Source organism: Bolinopsis microptera, chromosome 9, assembly GCF_026151205.1.
Source record: "Bolinopsis microptera isolate Bmic1 chromosome 9, MBARI_Bmic_1.0, whole genome shotgun sequence".
Taxonomy (NCBI): Eukaryota; Metazoa; Ctenophora; class Tentaculata; order Lobata; family Bolinopsidae; genus Bolinopsis; species Bolinopsis microptera.
This window is the reverse complement of record NC_087080.1, coordinates 11,396,932-11,413,749: the sequence shown is the minus strand read 5'-3', so window position 1 is coordinate 11,413,749 and position 16,818 is coordinate 11,396,932.

Here is a 16,818-nt window from a genome sequence, read left to right as displayed (position 1 = left end):
GGATGGCAATAGGTGAATATTTTTCTGGCTGAATTTACGTTTTGTTATTTACTCTTCTTTGTTGATAAAACTGATTATACATATTACCAATACGTTTAAATCAAAAGGGAACTGATGAACAGGGGTGAGCAAATAAAATGTCAGGACACTAACAATAAGTTCATACTTAAAGTTCAACTAACCTGTCAGGATATCATTAGAAGCGATGAAAAAATACAACATCGGAACGACATGATTGTTAGCCTTGTCCCAGTAGAACCTAACCACAAAGCAGCTAGCTAGAATAGTGTACACTCCCAGGACCAGGTTCAGCACTGCAAACCCCACAGCTACAGAAGTGAAGTTGTCTTTGTCTGCTACGAGTGGTTGTAAGGAGTAGAGGGGACGGGTTGAGGTGAACAGATCTGTTGAGCAGTCCCCCGACATGGCTGAGTATTGAAGGGTGAGCCTATTACGGTGATAATTGATATTTGATATGGGATTAAATAGAAGAACTAGTAGAGGGGGGCTGTATTCGAGATTTTAGTTGCAAAGTTGCACAAAACCAACAGAGCCCCTGTTATAGTTAGGATCCAATAATTATTGGACAATCAGAAATAAATGGAATGAGTTTGGGGAGATGATATCAAATACAAAGTTACTACCAACAACGCACCCTTTAACTAATGGCAATAAAATATATCTGCACACTGATATATCATTATTTAATATACGTCAGGAAAATAGAATCGCAAAGAATAAGTTAACAGGAAATAGAAAGAAAAGGAGTAAAATTATGGTTTTCAAAATGTTCAGAATCCAGCTCGTCCTGGAACGTCTTCGTACACCAAGACTGTTTTGACAACGTCAGAAAGATCGCGGTAAATATTTCGTAAAACTAAAGGCCTATAGATTAGAGGGCCACGTTTTATTGCCGAACACTTTAAATATTCATATATATATAGTTTAATCTCTAATACTCTATTAGCTTGTTTGAATTTAATCCTGTCTTGCAGGCTGCACGCAAAGCGCCAATTAATAAGTAACATATATAATAAATATTTTAATATGTATTATTACTTTAAACACTCTCAGAATGTTAATATTTCAACATTCATACACGTACACAGGTTAGGAGATCACAGAGACTTCAGAGCTAGATTCTTCGACCAAAAAGATATGGCTTAATACTTTAAATATCAGCCCAGACGTTTTGAGGGAGGTTCTTCTTCAAATTTATTATTATTGTTATCAGGAAATATTTCTGTGCAGGGTTAATGGTTATAGGGTTGTAGTATAAACTGTAAACAGCTAATAATTCAAGTGATATTAATATTAGTACAACCAGAAAATATGACACCTGATGCTGAGTTTTGTTATATACTTATGATTAATATGTTCATGAATACAATTGAATGTAATTGATGATTAACCGTGTTGTTCTATTTAGGGGTTTATGACGTAAGCAGTTGTCTCATTTGGTATCTACAAGAATCTTACAAGTTTCACCAACATATTGAAAGAAACTCATATCTAATCTCCAGCTAAGTTTGAAGATCAAACCAAGCAAGTACACCACTGCTTTGATTGAAAAATACCCCAACGATTTATAGAAAGAAAGGAAGAAGGATTAAAGGACAGGAAAGAAAAATGGCATGTCGAATCATCGACCACAAGCTTGCACTCAAGCGTCTTCTGAGAGCAGTTATTCAAAATATTGTTTCGACAGATATTTTTTCAGACAATGCCCTACAACGGGCATAGTACGGTAAGCGCCCTCGCAGAAGCTGTATCGAAGTTTAAGCTGGGAAAGGTGAAATTTTTTTGTTCGCCAACGGGGCCGTTTATGACAATGGAGGGTCAAATACCCAATTTCCCAAAGGTGCTTTGATTGATGCTTTAAAAAAAGTTATGCATCCGAATATTATTTCAGTGGTTACTCAATATGTGTTTTATAATACTTAATCAAAAACTTATGTAAGATCCTTTTATTTGTGACGACTGAGATAATCGGGATATAGAAAATGATTTAAGGTGTTGCATATTATGTATGTCACACTGAGGTAACAACTATGGACAAACTACTGCGTCCTGAGACTTTTAGCGCCGACCCCTCTGCTGCCAACAGTTCCAAGGAGTGGGAGCACTGGAAAGCTAGGTTCGAGAAGTTCATTGGATCAATCACTAGCATTACGGAGGCTAACAAACAGGACCTACTCGTAAACTATGTAAGCACGGAGATCTATGCTCATATTTCGGAGACAGCTGATTACACAGCTTCAATTGCAGCATTGGAGAGTGTCTTTAATCCTAAGAGGAACGTCATTTTTGCACGACACTTGCTTAACACTTGCAAGCAAGACTCCAATACAGTGGACGCCTATTACCAAAATCTCAAATTTTTAGCCAAAGACTGCGTTTTCGGTGCAGTAAATGAGGCTACACACCAGAATGAAGCCATAAGAGAGGCATTTATAGCTGGTCTACAGTCTCCTGGTATACGTCAACGGGTATTGGAAAGCGACGGTCTCCAATAAACACCTAGCTCCTATTGGTGATGATTCCCGGCCTAATGCTTATGAAAATATTGTGACCTCCGATGTTCATGACAGTATTGTGCCTTCAGATAATGTGATTAATGAAAACGAAAGTAATAATGAGGCTGTAACCAAAACTATTGACAATCCTATAAGACTGCGTAGATCTGGTAGAGACAGAACTCCCACAGTGTTGTATCCATTACCTGATAGAACGTCTAGTAACTCTGGCTATCAGTAAACATTTCATATTCACGGTTTCATATTTACGTTTCACATTCATGTTTCATATTCACCTGAATTTGGTATTTTCCGAAGTAGATGTTTTTCTCTTTATTAGAATTGAATTCTGATTGTTTTGTATTCCGTTCAATAGAGCGTGACTGACGTATTTATTATATTTAACCTGTCGGAGGTTTAATTGAATTTTTACCAGAGTTGGGAAATCGGCATTATTCTTAGAACCTGTGTTAAAAAGTTAATTTATATTTTGTGCCGTGCACATTTTTAATTTGGCACTTTGAAAGGGTCTTCTCTGGGACGCCATCTTAGGTCAAAGTTTTTGTAAGCTCTGTTTTAAATTTTGCGCGCGTGCGCGCACGGGATCTCTTTTCGATTTTGATTTTGTAGTTGTGTTCATTTATTCGGGGAGATTGTTATATTTCTTGTTTATTTATTTCAGTTATTTTAATACTAATGTTTATAATGTTTCAGAATGTTTTAACCTCAGTGTGATTAAGTCTAAATGAACAAAGAGTTTTACTTATATTTCAGCATTGCAATTTGTATGCATTTATATCTCTGATATCATGTTGCCGTAATGATATCATTGGCGAAATCCTCTGGTCCAACAATCTCTCAAAGAAAGCGGAAACGAATGACAACGTTTTGCTCCGTCGTTTTGTCTCAAAAAAGGAGAGTCTGAGAGTAAGAGAAGTCTGCCAAACCGATTAGGGACTTGAGAGTTATGTTAGAAGACTTATGAATCTATATCGAGGAATAAAGCCAGAAATATCGACATCAAGACAGGTAGATCCGGGTGACCGGTGAAGAATATTTAATGTCGGTAATTTCGGACAGGAAGGGATGAACAACTTTTTAGTTAGCATAAATGCAACAGACATTGTTTAATCTGTTTTTAACCAATAAAATATAGAGTATTTGAGTAACTTTAGACCTTCAAAATCAGATTTTATTTAAGAATAAACTAATCTTACCTAATTTTAAGACATAATTATTGTAATATTATAGCTTGAAATTAAAGAGTTTCTGCTCTATTTTGTAATATAAAAATCTCCCTTGGTTAGTGGAACCAAGAAGATAAACTTTCCCACCTTAGATTATTCATTTATATGGATAAATTGGTTTTTATTTGGGAATAAACTAACGAATGTTCATAACAAAGGAAATTACCCGTTACTAACCATCTCTCAAGGAGATGTTTTCCCTTGCAGAAACTCAAGATACAATTACTGTCTTAAAACTTTAAAACTCTGATCGATAGACAAGAAGAATTGAAACTAGATGATCTTTCAAGGAGCTTCTGTGGCTGCAGCGTCACTTCACCATTTAAGTCTTAAGGATTTCCATATTAGCAGTATGAGTCATATGAAAGAAAAAAGAGTTCTCCGGAAAGCTTCCTTGCAAAAGCTCGCTGAGCAAGAAAAGTTGACATACGAAAAGGGCGAAATAAAATCCCTCGTTTTTACACCGATTATCAGAAAAGAGGATGGACATGAATGTAAGACTATCCCAAACTGGTTGATTGAGAAACCGTTCTTTTCATATTGAGTGTTCAATACTGATAAAATTATAAGTCAATGCGGAGTATATATATTAGTAATTGGTAGAATAACCGCGTCTATACTCTAGATATATACAGAGGTAAAACATATGAGCAATAAATACGCGTTTTATGTTACTATGTTTGTTTAAACATTCTCAGAACACCAACATTCTTACACGTCTACTAGAATATAGGAAAAATATTCATCACGTACACACTACACAAGATTGGAGGTCACAGTATAATGAACCTCAGTCATTAGTGTCGACTAATATAATCTGCTTTACCTTGACTTAACCACTGGTATTAGGTGCTATTTGTACACCAGGAACTCTATTAATGGAACAGTTTAGCTGTCTACGAGCACACTAATTAGTGTTAGAAGATGGCAACGAAACAAAGAGCGGTGAGGCAATAATATTAAGATGCAAACCAAACGCATTAGCAACTGCGGTAGCCTGTATAACTGTAGACTATTGCTTTGGTGTGACGTGTTCAATGTTGTACGTAAAGTACAATGACCTAAAGCAAATGACATGAAGGATAATATCAGTTGCTGTAGCCAGCTAACCGGTAACTCACGAGGCTACGCCTACTTTTGTTTTTGGCAGTTAGACATTTTCTAAAAAACAACCTATAATGAAAAGGAACCAATCATCCCTCACGTGCAAAGATAAGCACATCACGTGCAAAGATAAGCACATTATTTACGTTGCACAATGCCAGCAGTGTAGGGCTATTGAGGGATCTGAGGACACTTACTTTGGGCAGACGTTAACTCCATTCCACATTAGGCTCAATGGGCACCGGAACAATTTCAACATTGACGACCGTGCCCTCTACGAGCACTCAGCTTTATCAATGCATTGTTACGATGTACACAAGGACACTTTCAGTTTTGACTGTTTCAAATTCGGGATTGTGAAAAAGACTAAACCTTCCCTATTAGATAGGGAAGAGGCTAGATTTTGTGCAAAGTTTAGGACTAATGTTTGGGGTTTAAACAGGATGGAAATTAAGAGATAGTTTTTTGTGGTTTTTACCAATATCTATAATTTATTAATTTTACCAATTTTGTGCCAATTTTGCGTCATTTTTCTTTATAAATTTTATCTACCACGCTGACAGTGAAACAATTTTATCGTATTCCAATTTCTGATCGACTTTCATGATATTCTCTAATCATGACCTTTTTATAAATTTTTGAATCTCTTTGACTGAGTATTATGATTGATTTTATCTGACTAATTTATTTCTTTTTTGTAGGCTCTAGCGATGTATTAAACGAAGTTTCCAAGCCAAATTTGTGTGTTTCCCTTCGTGTCCAAAATCAATCATTTTACCGAAAAGGAACCAAATCATTTAGGCAGTCGTAGGACGAGCATTTTAAGGAGGAAAATATCGTGGCACTGTTTCTACTGGCAACTAGCATTAATTCTATTCTATTTAAAACTCATAATTATACGGGAATCCAGAAAGTAACTTCTGAAATCCTAAAATTGAGTTTCAGTCGTTTAAGAAATAAATTTTGTTGGTAAAAAAGGTGACCCAATCGAATGTTACAGACAAGTAACATAATAGTAATTATGTTAGAGTTGTAACGTATGAATACAGCACTAAAAACATATTATAAATAATGTGCCGATCAGAATTAATAAATATCATATTGTAAGGATCATAAACATACCATAAAGAGAAGTTATCATATATATATTATATATGTGAGACGTGAGTCCCCAAGATCATGAACATACCATAAAGAGAAGTTATCATATTATATATATTATATATGTGAGACGTGAGTCCCTAGGATCATGAACATACCATAAAGAGAAGTTATCATATTATATATGTGAGACGTGAGTGGGTTCAAGATGGAACAATATCACAATAGGTTCACCAATACAAATAGTGATATTAGTAATCAACAGCTGTACTTAGTACTTCAGCCGAATACAATTACACACTAGGTGAATTTAGATCGCTGGAAAGATAAACGACTTGGGGACTGGTCATCTCTACGCCAGACAATCTCCAAAGATAATTACCTTACTCATTACCTTACTAATACTATAGAATATCATCACCAATTATCGCGTAACATGCAGCCGAATACAATTACACACAAGCCGGCACGTGCATCTCTTTTATTTACATTAGTATTACGTAATAAATTAATAAAAACTATACGTAGAGAAACAGAACTACTAATAGTGAAAATGACTTGAAAGGAACGTAATTTTCTCAGAATAAGAGATGAATCAACTCCTTACACATCACACCTGTTATAAGAAATGATAGCTTTAAAAACTTTACAAACTCCAGAAATATAAGCTCCTTTAGCTTTGTTTTCGAAGCCTCGCACCTGTTTTATGCCCTATTTTGACGCTATTATATGACATTATAAGTGTCCACCTGAGTTCTCCTCCACTGCGTCTCACCAGGCATCCCGGGCCTTCACGAACATTTTGAGAAAAGAAAGTTGCGGAAAGACGGTGTACTTAAGTGTATGCTCTCGTCGTCATTAGATTGGAATCAACGTTTCAATCAATTGCTGTGTAAATTGCTTATAATATAATTTACCCTCCACCATAAGAGTTACCTCCCCTGCCAACTGCAGTGGCTTTGTATACGTTTATACTTACCATTGCATTGTGAGATTGAAACTGCTAACTGCAGCGTTATATGTCACACCTAGCCTTGACCTGCTAACTGCAGCTGCAGCGTTATATGTCACACCTAGCCTTGACCTGCTAACTGCAGCTGCAGCGTTATATGTCACACCTAGCTTTGACCTGTCAACTGCAGGTACATGACTCGATTTGTACTGGTTATTTTATAATTTGTTTATGAATACTTATTACTTATCCTAGTATTTTCATTAGCATTATCACTTCGCTGCGATAAGGTATTCTTGACAAGTTTGAATTGCGTTTGGAAAGATATATAATTGTTCCGTTTCAGCTCCTGCAAAAAGACGAAAGCCTACCGGTAAAGGGCCAGCTCCCAAAATCCAGCTGACCTCGACTCTAAAGTCAAGAGAGGAGCCAACCTCGCCAATCTTACACAGAAACATGTCACCCATTAGAAAATGTCCGAATCAGAGTACACCCATTAAGAAAATCCTGAATCAGAGTAAGGTTCCCTCAATTGTTTCGTATTGAACGGTTGAAAGATGCATCTGATTGCTATTCAAAACCTTCCGAATATTCATATTACTGTCACTTACTATTCAGTCATTTTACACAATTGTTACGAGTATTCAACGCCCCGATCCCTTGTACCATGTTCCATCAATGAGCCCTGTAACCAGTGAAATGGGACTTCAACGTATATAGGATGCTAAATTTAACTCTGTTCAAGTCTACTACCTTTTATCTCTCAGGTATAGCGGATACCGCTACTCCCGGATCGACTACAGGTAATTAACCCTATGCTTGTAAAACCATAATATTTGAATATGAATTCTAACATTTCTTACACGCTTCGATATTCAAAATGTACCGGAATATATATATATGCGTAAGAATATATTATATATATATTGTATATATGCGTGAAGTTTGAATAAGTATTTCAAGAGTATTTCGAATTCCAGCCAGCTCATCGTCAATTGAGTTTAGATTTTCTAAAATTTCTAAGGTTATGAACAGTTAAGTTTTTTACTTTACTAGGTTCCAGTTGATAATTACCGACTGCAACATCACCTTAGTTCAGTCGAGAGGAATGTTTGCAGTGTTTATAATTGCCTATGCTTCAAAAACATGTTGTGGCATACAGTATAGACAATTTCTTTAACAGGGAGGCAGGAGTGGTGATGGACAGAGTGGAAGTCTGACAAAGTTGGACGAAGACATAAAGACAATTTTTTGGAACTTCTTTACAGCTAAAGACGACAAGGTTTGAATATAGTTCTTCAACTTGTCAACCTGTCAACTCGATTTGTACTGGTTATTTTATAATTTGTTTATGAATATTTATCCTAGTTTTTTCATTAGCATTATCACTTCCCTTCGTACATCTAATTGTGGCTATGCTAAATTATTACCTTCTTATTTTTCACGGTCCATGTCTCATGTGCTATATGCAATATGCATCACAGTCTTCCTCCACCAACTGCACTGTGTTGTGAAAATTGTTAGAAGAACCACCTCCATCACTTTGCTCCTTGGAGACCCATCCCTCTACACTTCTCAGACGCTCCACCTGTGTTGATGTACACTACCCCTCTTGTAGCTGCCGCTCCACAGCCCCTGGTTCGCTTAATGCAACGAATCGGCTCGCATCGTGATTCAGAGGTTATTATAGATATTAATTTGCTTAATAATTGTATACTTGTATTCGTTCAAATATTATGTAATCAAAAAGAAATCAAAAAACAAACAGATGCAGCGGAACAGTTAATAAAGAAGAAACTAAAAATGTCTGCATATGGGAATACAACCACTAATTTAATAATTGGGATTTCAGATTAAAAACCCAAGCTACTACTTACTAGACAAAATTGTAAGGTTAATTTCTAATTTGCAGTTAGTTGGGTATAAGATATGTATTATTTGAAAATATGATCAATATCCAATATTCATTTGTTACCGGCGCACTGAGCAGTCATAACTGTTAAAAATATAATTATTTTAGAATTTAATTAGTACTCAGTTTTGTGGTGATCCTTTATTTTAAACAAGTTTTAAACTTGGAATATTTATAACTTGAACAAGTTAAACATTTCAGATCTTTTATGACTAAAATGCTAGTAAATTATTGCTTTCACAAAGCCTACCTGAAAAATAATATTGGGATACGGGTAAAAACCCGTACGAAAGACAGGCGAAGTAACAACATACAATGGATTTAGACCTGCAAGAGATGGTACGACCTTCAATGAAATGGGCACGTAGCACGGTGTTGTAAGACAAAGCCTCGTTAACTTGACCATTTTGTGCTGAGCAAGAGACTTGACCCGGTGTAAGATTGCAACATTATGCACAATATCTTTAAAGGTAAACAGATTTGAATTAGACATACTTGTACGCATTAATAAAAAAATAATAAATTGTGAAATACCCACTAACTCGTCTACATAAAATTTATACACTGTAGACACTACACATCAAAGATTGAGTCACATTTGTAACCCCGAGACTGCTCACAGTAGTATTGACTTAAATAACAATATCTTCAGGATTTGGGTATCGATTGCTTGGAGAAGGATTTTTGAAGCACACGAAAGATGATTCTGACAAACCTTGTTTTAAAAGTTCCAACAAAAGATACTATCAGAACCTATAATACATGCATTATACCATCACTCACTTTTCGCTCGTCATGATAGAGATTGCAGAGCATGCAGAAATAAGGAAAAAGTAGTCTCGCGCAATCACCACAGCGTTGGCAGGAGGTACCAAAGCTGAAATATCCCTTCCACGTGGCATGGAGGCCCCTAGACCAATACTGGATACTGGGCGACACAGGATGTCGGTTTACTTTGTAAACGAGAAGGACGAAATAACTGCAAAGATAACATCAGACTCAGAGCTGCAGATGTGCAGATGTATGTCGATAGGAGGGACAACGTAACGAAGGCGGGGGATGTTATGAAGGTATTCCTTCTGAATGATAACATTGACCAATTCAAAGGAGCAATGAATTTCAAGCCGGTCTCAACCATATTATGGCAATGACAGATTCGAATGGCAATGATAGTACCAGCCTGATTATTTAATCTCGAGTGGGACCCGAGCACTGGAAAATTATTTTCCAGACGTTGACTACCATGCTGAATGCAGACATTTGATTGTCACCAACCTCGCTACTATAAGGAGGTGGCGGCACAGAAATGTGCCACAAGGCAGTGTGGAAATCTATTTGAAACACATGAACCTTACTACATCCAAGCTTAAACCTGTAAAAACCTGCTAACTGCAGCGCATTATTATCATTTATTTATCAAACCTGCTAACATCAGCTCACAGCTGTTGCGGCGTGGCTTTTTATTGCAGTTTTCATTGCAATTGCATTGCAATTGCATGAAAATAAAAGTAGTAAAATAATATTTTTAATAAGAAATGTCATGTATTATGCAATTTGGTTAAATTGTGTCTAATAAGGGTCAGTGAGAGGAGTAACACGACACAGTGACACACCCAGCAAATATGTGAGCCCAGAGCTGGATATCATGGGTATTGGGTAATATGTAATTTCACTTATTGCAAGTTGAATTTAACATACATTTTAAGATCTAATATATCTTCAAACACGAAGACTATAGAAATTACAATGGATGAACGGACCAGCAGGAGCGGGAAAGAGGAACAGAACTTAAAATATTAATTTGATAAGCAAATATTATTTCGAATCTGGACCCTTTACAATTTACATAATTTTAACATAATACATAATAGGGATAATAATACATAATGGTCACACCGAACACATTTGTGAGCCAAGAGCTGGATTTCATGGGTTCGGTTACAATTAATTTTCATTTATTGAATGTTGAATTTAAAAATCTAATTTAAATCTTCAACCACGAAGAATGATGCCACACCATAGATCTGACAACTGAAAAAGAAAAAAGATAAGATTCCATTTCAAATTTCTATTATGATAAATTGATTTTAATCACGAAGAATAGACTGATAACAGCTGAAGAACTAGAGATTACTTTGGATAGACGGACCAGCAGGATCGGGAAAGAGGTACAGAAATTGAAATATTGATTAGATTAGCAGTTCATATTTCGAATCTGCACCTTACACATGTATAAATAATACATAATAAGTATCGACAATTTCCTACCATCAGTATTTTCTACCATCGGTATTTCATTGTGTCTTGTCAGCAAGCAAAAATTTTATCATCAAATTCTAAATCTCCAAAAGCATAAATAATATTATCCAATTCCGAAGATTTCCATAAGTAGTACAGTCAAATCAGGGACAAAAGGATTTCGCGATTATTTTGGCCAAAAATCGCGGTACCGCGAAATTTAACAGGCTATACATTAAACTATACATAAAATTTGTCGCGGAGAATGGGAAATTTCGCGATTTCGTACATGCCGCGAAATCCTTTTGTCCCTGAGTCAAATGAAGGGAAAAAAAAAGAGTTCTTCGGAAAGCTTTCTTGCAAAAGCTCGCTGAGAAAGAAAAGTTTTTTTTCTTCAGTGCAAGCTATACAGAGAAGGTTCTTTATTACAATTATTATTCGATTATTACGACCTGCTGGTGAAACCCCTCCTACCTGCCCTCACTGTGGAAATGACGGTCACATTTCTACCCTCTGTCCCCGGACCTCCTACTCTACATCAGCTCCAGCTCTAACCTGCCGGTCATGCGTGCACAACGTCCAGTCTGCAAAGGAAGGAGACGCTCCCTACGGAATCCTACACTACCAACCCTCCTCGGGATACCTCTGCTGGTGCTGCACCTGCTCAGGACGCTTCTGTCACCGACCCTAGTCCTCCACCAGCCCTCCAGACGACTCCCTCCGATGCTGACCCTCCCGTCCAGCCACCAACCTCTGTTTCTATTCCTGTTGGCAGAAGAGTAAACGGAGTCAACCCCTCTCTCTCCCACCAGCTCCCCACCGGCCTCCTACCAGCCCACCACCGGCCTCCTCGGGCTCCTACCAGCCCACCACCAGCCCACCACCGGCCCCCCACCAACACCACCTGGCACAGGGCACTAGCTAGTAGCTGATGATTCATTGTCAATTATGAATTTTATTTTATGATATACGTGTTTATTATATCGTCAATAAATCTAACAACATCTGATGTTGAACATCAATCAAGTCTCAATGTTATACTTTTATTCATTTTCGTAATTTATTGAATTCGTTATAATCTTTTAATCCACTATTTTGTTAGCAAGCACATCAAATTTCCTGCCAATTCAATATTCATCGTACATTCTACATCTTAAACTCTTCAAAAACTTGGGATTCAGCCTCAACATGTGAGTTCATAAATACATTTATGATTTACGTACATTTTATAATAAAAAATCAATTGAAATTTGAAGCTATAGTTACTAGTTGGCAGTTGCAAACTTGAAAAATGAAACTGTACCGAACCTTATGTAATATGTTATACTAGTTAAATAGCCTATAATGACAAATCTACAGGAATACTGTTGGTGCTTTGAAAAGACGTCCTTTTGCGACTCTCACTGTAGACGAGAAGCGAGCAGTTGTCAAGCTTGGCCCTCATAAACCTGTCGTAACGATACAGTATCAAACCAAAGCAGGAAACGTTCAGAATCAGAAACACAATCCTACCGTCAATCCAATGGGTAAGAAACTTACTGCTTAGCAGTATTAATCAATCATGAGTATTGAAATATTATAGTGTAGTCACTATTTGATAAAAACATATTAATAAACTGTGGAACATAGCTATCGACACAGTAAAGTGTCTGTCGAGAAATAATTATAGCCTAGGAAGAATTTCGGGTGGAGAGGTTACGATAAAATATAATATATAAACGTATAATGTTTTCATTTTTCTCGCCCTGGAGTAGAGTAAATGCAAACAATCATGATTAATGTAACATAATTGTCGCCAATAAAACCGTGGTGGTCAAGTCGAGTAGGGGGCATTACAGATCATTCTAGTGGGATGCACGTGGGCACAGCAATATCTTTCACCTTTATATCATGCAGTACTGTATTTCACCTTTCTGCTTATTGAATTTGGAATAATTTCGTTGTGCTTGAGCTTCGAGTTAAACTAGTTGTTAGTAAGAAATTGTATGGAGGGTTCTCCTACGATATGATTTAAAGAAAGAAGAATAATTGATCATGCATATTATTTATCAGAGGCTTTTAATATGTAATCATTTACTATTAGGATATAAGATCAAAGATGAATATAACAATTCAAAATTGTAACGTGGTTAACCTGAAGACAGCTGCACCAGGAAAGGCTTCCAGTAAGCCGAGGAGGCAGCGCACCTGTTACCGGTTAGTTTGTTGTAATTACTAATTCTAGTCTGTTTTTTATGTTTATATTCTATCATTCACAATTGCAAGTTGAGGTGACCGATGTCTAACCACAATTACAATGTGTGTAGAAAACAAATCAAAGATACAACATTAAGGCTAATGGAATAGTTAATTTCAGGTGCAACAAGGTTGGGCACCTGATCCGGGACTGTCCCGAAGCCAAGCCGTACAAGCGGCTTAACCGAGTACCCCGCCTGACGCCCAGCCCCCAACAGAAGGAGGTCCGGCCAGCTGGACCATCGCCCACCCGGCCCCTGACACCATCCACCCGGCCCAGGAACCGGTCGAGTCAGATAAAGAATCTTAGTTTAATTTGTATCTTAATTTATTTGAAATGCTTGTTTTATTCATCGTATTCCAGGGTGATCTGCTGAAGACTCAACTAGTTTCGGCCTTTGAGGGCCATCCACAGGAGTGTCACCTCAATCATTTGTTATATAGTAGTGTTGAAAGTAATACAATATTTTGATAACGGAGATTTGGAACAAACTGTCATCAGGTGAGATTGTGAAGAAGCCCCATGATCATCAAGTTAGACAGGGTGTAACACAAGAACCTTTAGTTCCCTGGGATGATATAGCCATCCTTAGTCCATTACACAGCTTGCTAAGATTCTTCGACTTTCTTTTAAAGATTGTATATCATCTGAACGCTGTTGTATTCAATTGGTCGAATGAAGAGAAAACACTCGGCAATCAGTTCTGAGCTCAGAAACAACCTGGCTATTAGATTAAACTAGTTTAAAGTGATTTTGGAGACATGACTTTTTTGCTAAATGTCAGCATGGAGCCCCACTGTGTAGCATGTATGTCAAGCCGAGTAACAACACCACATGCACACTCTCAAATCTGCGATATCGGCTATAAACGGACCCGTGCACGGATCATTCTAGTAGGATGCACTTGGGCACAGCAATATCTTTCACCGCGTGGTATAAACTCACGTGCGCGGCGGAAAAATTTTGTTAGAGACATTAACTTGAAGCTAGCAATAGCCGCTTAAAATAGAAAATGATCAGCATGTTTTGAAGCAAAAGTTTTTGGCGGCAGTCCAAGAAAAGAGCAAACCAGAACCAGGTACAATCTTAATTCTCATCGCCATCGTCCTGGTCAGTCGTCGGTGTAGCCATCATGGGTGGAGGAACTATGTTGTTCTGCAGTCACGGTAATGAGACAGATAGTACATTCCAGTTGTGGTAAGGATTAGAGGCAATTTTTATGTGTGCAGAATATTTATTCATATTTGTAAGTTAATATAACAGTTAGGGGGAGCATTTCTTTAAGGTAGATTAAGTATTTTACAAGGTCATTGGTGATTGCCCAACTTAACCGAAACTTTCGGCGAAACCATGTCTCATCTTTTGAAACGCAGGACAGATTGAATGATTTATGTTCTATAGGGGGGGGGGGGGGGGGGGGGGGGGGGGGGGGGGGGAGCCAAGTAGATTTTTGTAGATATTTGGATAATGTCATCCACTTTTTTCGTGAATTATCCATTGACAATAATCTACAAATATCTACATTTATCTACAAAAAATGTATAGAAATTTGTGTGATTTCTTATCCATTACATGTTTTATCTATTGGATTCCAGAAAGCTTCTAGTAATTATACATGTCTGAATTAGGTTCCATATTTGATGTAACCACTCAACTGAGGTTATCTTGGAATTAAAACTTTAAAATGTATGAAACTTTTTTTCAGTGATCTTTCTTGCAAATGCAATTAGTGGAGATTAAATTTTTTATTGTCACGTTTTATTTTTGGTCGTGAACAACTCTCTTTGTCCCTTGTTTAAGTTCAGCATGGACCTCAAGCGATTATGACATGATGCAGCTGTCTTTTGAAAACAATCCCCTTCAAAAAATTGAGTGTATTACAGGTAGAAATTAATTCAGATAGGTACTTTTCTTTCAGGTTTAATTTCTAAATTGTATGACTATTTCCATTATTGAGACGTTTTTGATATTTAAATTAGGAGGGTTTTTGTAATTTTTATAGGACTTGGTTCACAGTGTGAACACATTCCTGATTTATATATTTTTTTAACTGATATTTAATAAATGATTAGAAGAACCAATTTTAAAATTGCCATATTGTAGGTCCACAAATATATCCATTAAGCTCACTTAAAAACAACTCTAAATCAGTAGGCTGTCACTCTATTAATGCACTACACCGCTACCTCCACTCCTTCTAATTGTTATACAATAAATTCTACAATCCTAATTTTGTATCGTGATGGAGACCGGTGTCCATACAAAACTTTTACTAGGTTGCCGTTTGGTGTGAGCAATAGCGAACAGCACGCACACTCCTTTGCCCCGTCAGCCTATATATTATAATCTATTTAAAGAGTGACAACCATACTACACATTGAATTAGGATTCCTTTAAATGTCAAATTGATTTATTGTAAACTTGTTTATTCTGTAACAAATGGCATAAAATTGAAATTTTTGTTTAACTGAAATTTTTTGATAAGTTTTAATAATTCGTTTCTGTTTCTATCAAAAATTGATCCATCGAATACTTGAACAACAGTTTAAAATTTATGGTTGCCACTTGCCATCTAAGTAGATCCATCTTGTTGCACCAATAACATGACATGATTGTAGGCCCATTGAATTTATTAATGAGCCGAGTAACTTTAACCATAATAATTAACCATTGGTAGCTACTTGAAAACTGTTCTCTGCAATGAGTACGTACGATTGTGTGAGATGGCGCTGCAGGAATTGCACCCGAGTGAACCACCGCGCCGGCCAGGACAAGTCTCCTGTGACCACTGTGGCTCTGAGAGAGTCTTCATGTACTTCCGGGAGATTGGCTTTGCGTACATTGTGGCACAAATAATTTTGCCAGACGGTTATTGTGTTATGGTTGTTCCAGACGTAAACACAGCAATCCATCTACGGAGAATAAACCAGAAGTTATCGTGATAGCCGATCCTGAGCCTGTTAGAGTGCTGTGCCCCGATACTCAAGAGGACCATCGTCTGAGACCTAGACTGGAAGAGTATTCTCAGGACATGAATTTCATGGTCGAGGATACACTCGTTTCGGCAGCCAAACACCGAAACAGTGACAGTACTAGTACCAAGGAACCTGCAGAGTTTCGTAACCAGATCGACAAGATAGAAGACCTGGCCAGTGATAAAGATGAGAAAGAAGACAGCGTTTCTTCTTTAAAGGTTCAAGATCAGAAAAATGCTTATGATGCTAGTGTTTCCGACCCTTTAGGTTGTTATAATTGCCCTAATTGACGTGTTTGTATTCGTTAATAAAATACTCTAAAATATCTCCGAGTTATCTTTTTCACTTATTAGACGCATGTAACAAATATAAGGTGCTGCAAGCTTTGTGTTTTAAAGTTTTGATCGGTCATAATCAACACTGCAACCACATTAATCCAGGTCGCATCGAACCTACGTTCCAAGAAAGCGTGATACAGTTATTGAAAGAACAAAATCAGTATTTTGAGAGGATTGCCTCTGCGATAGAGAGGATTGC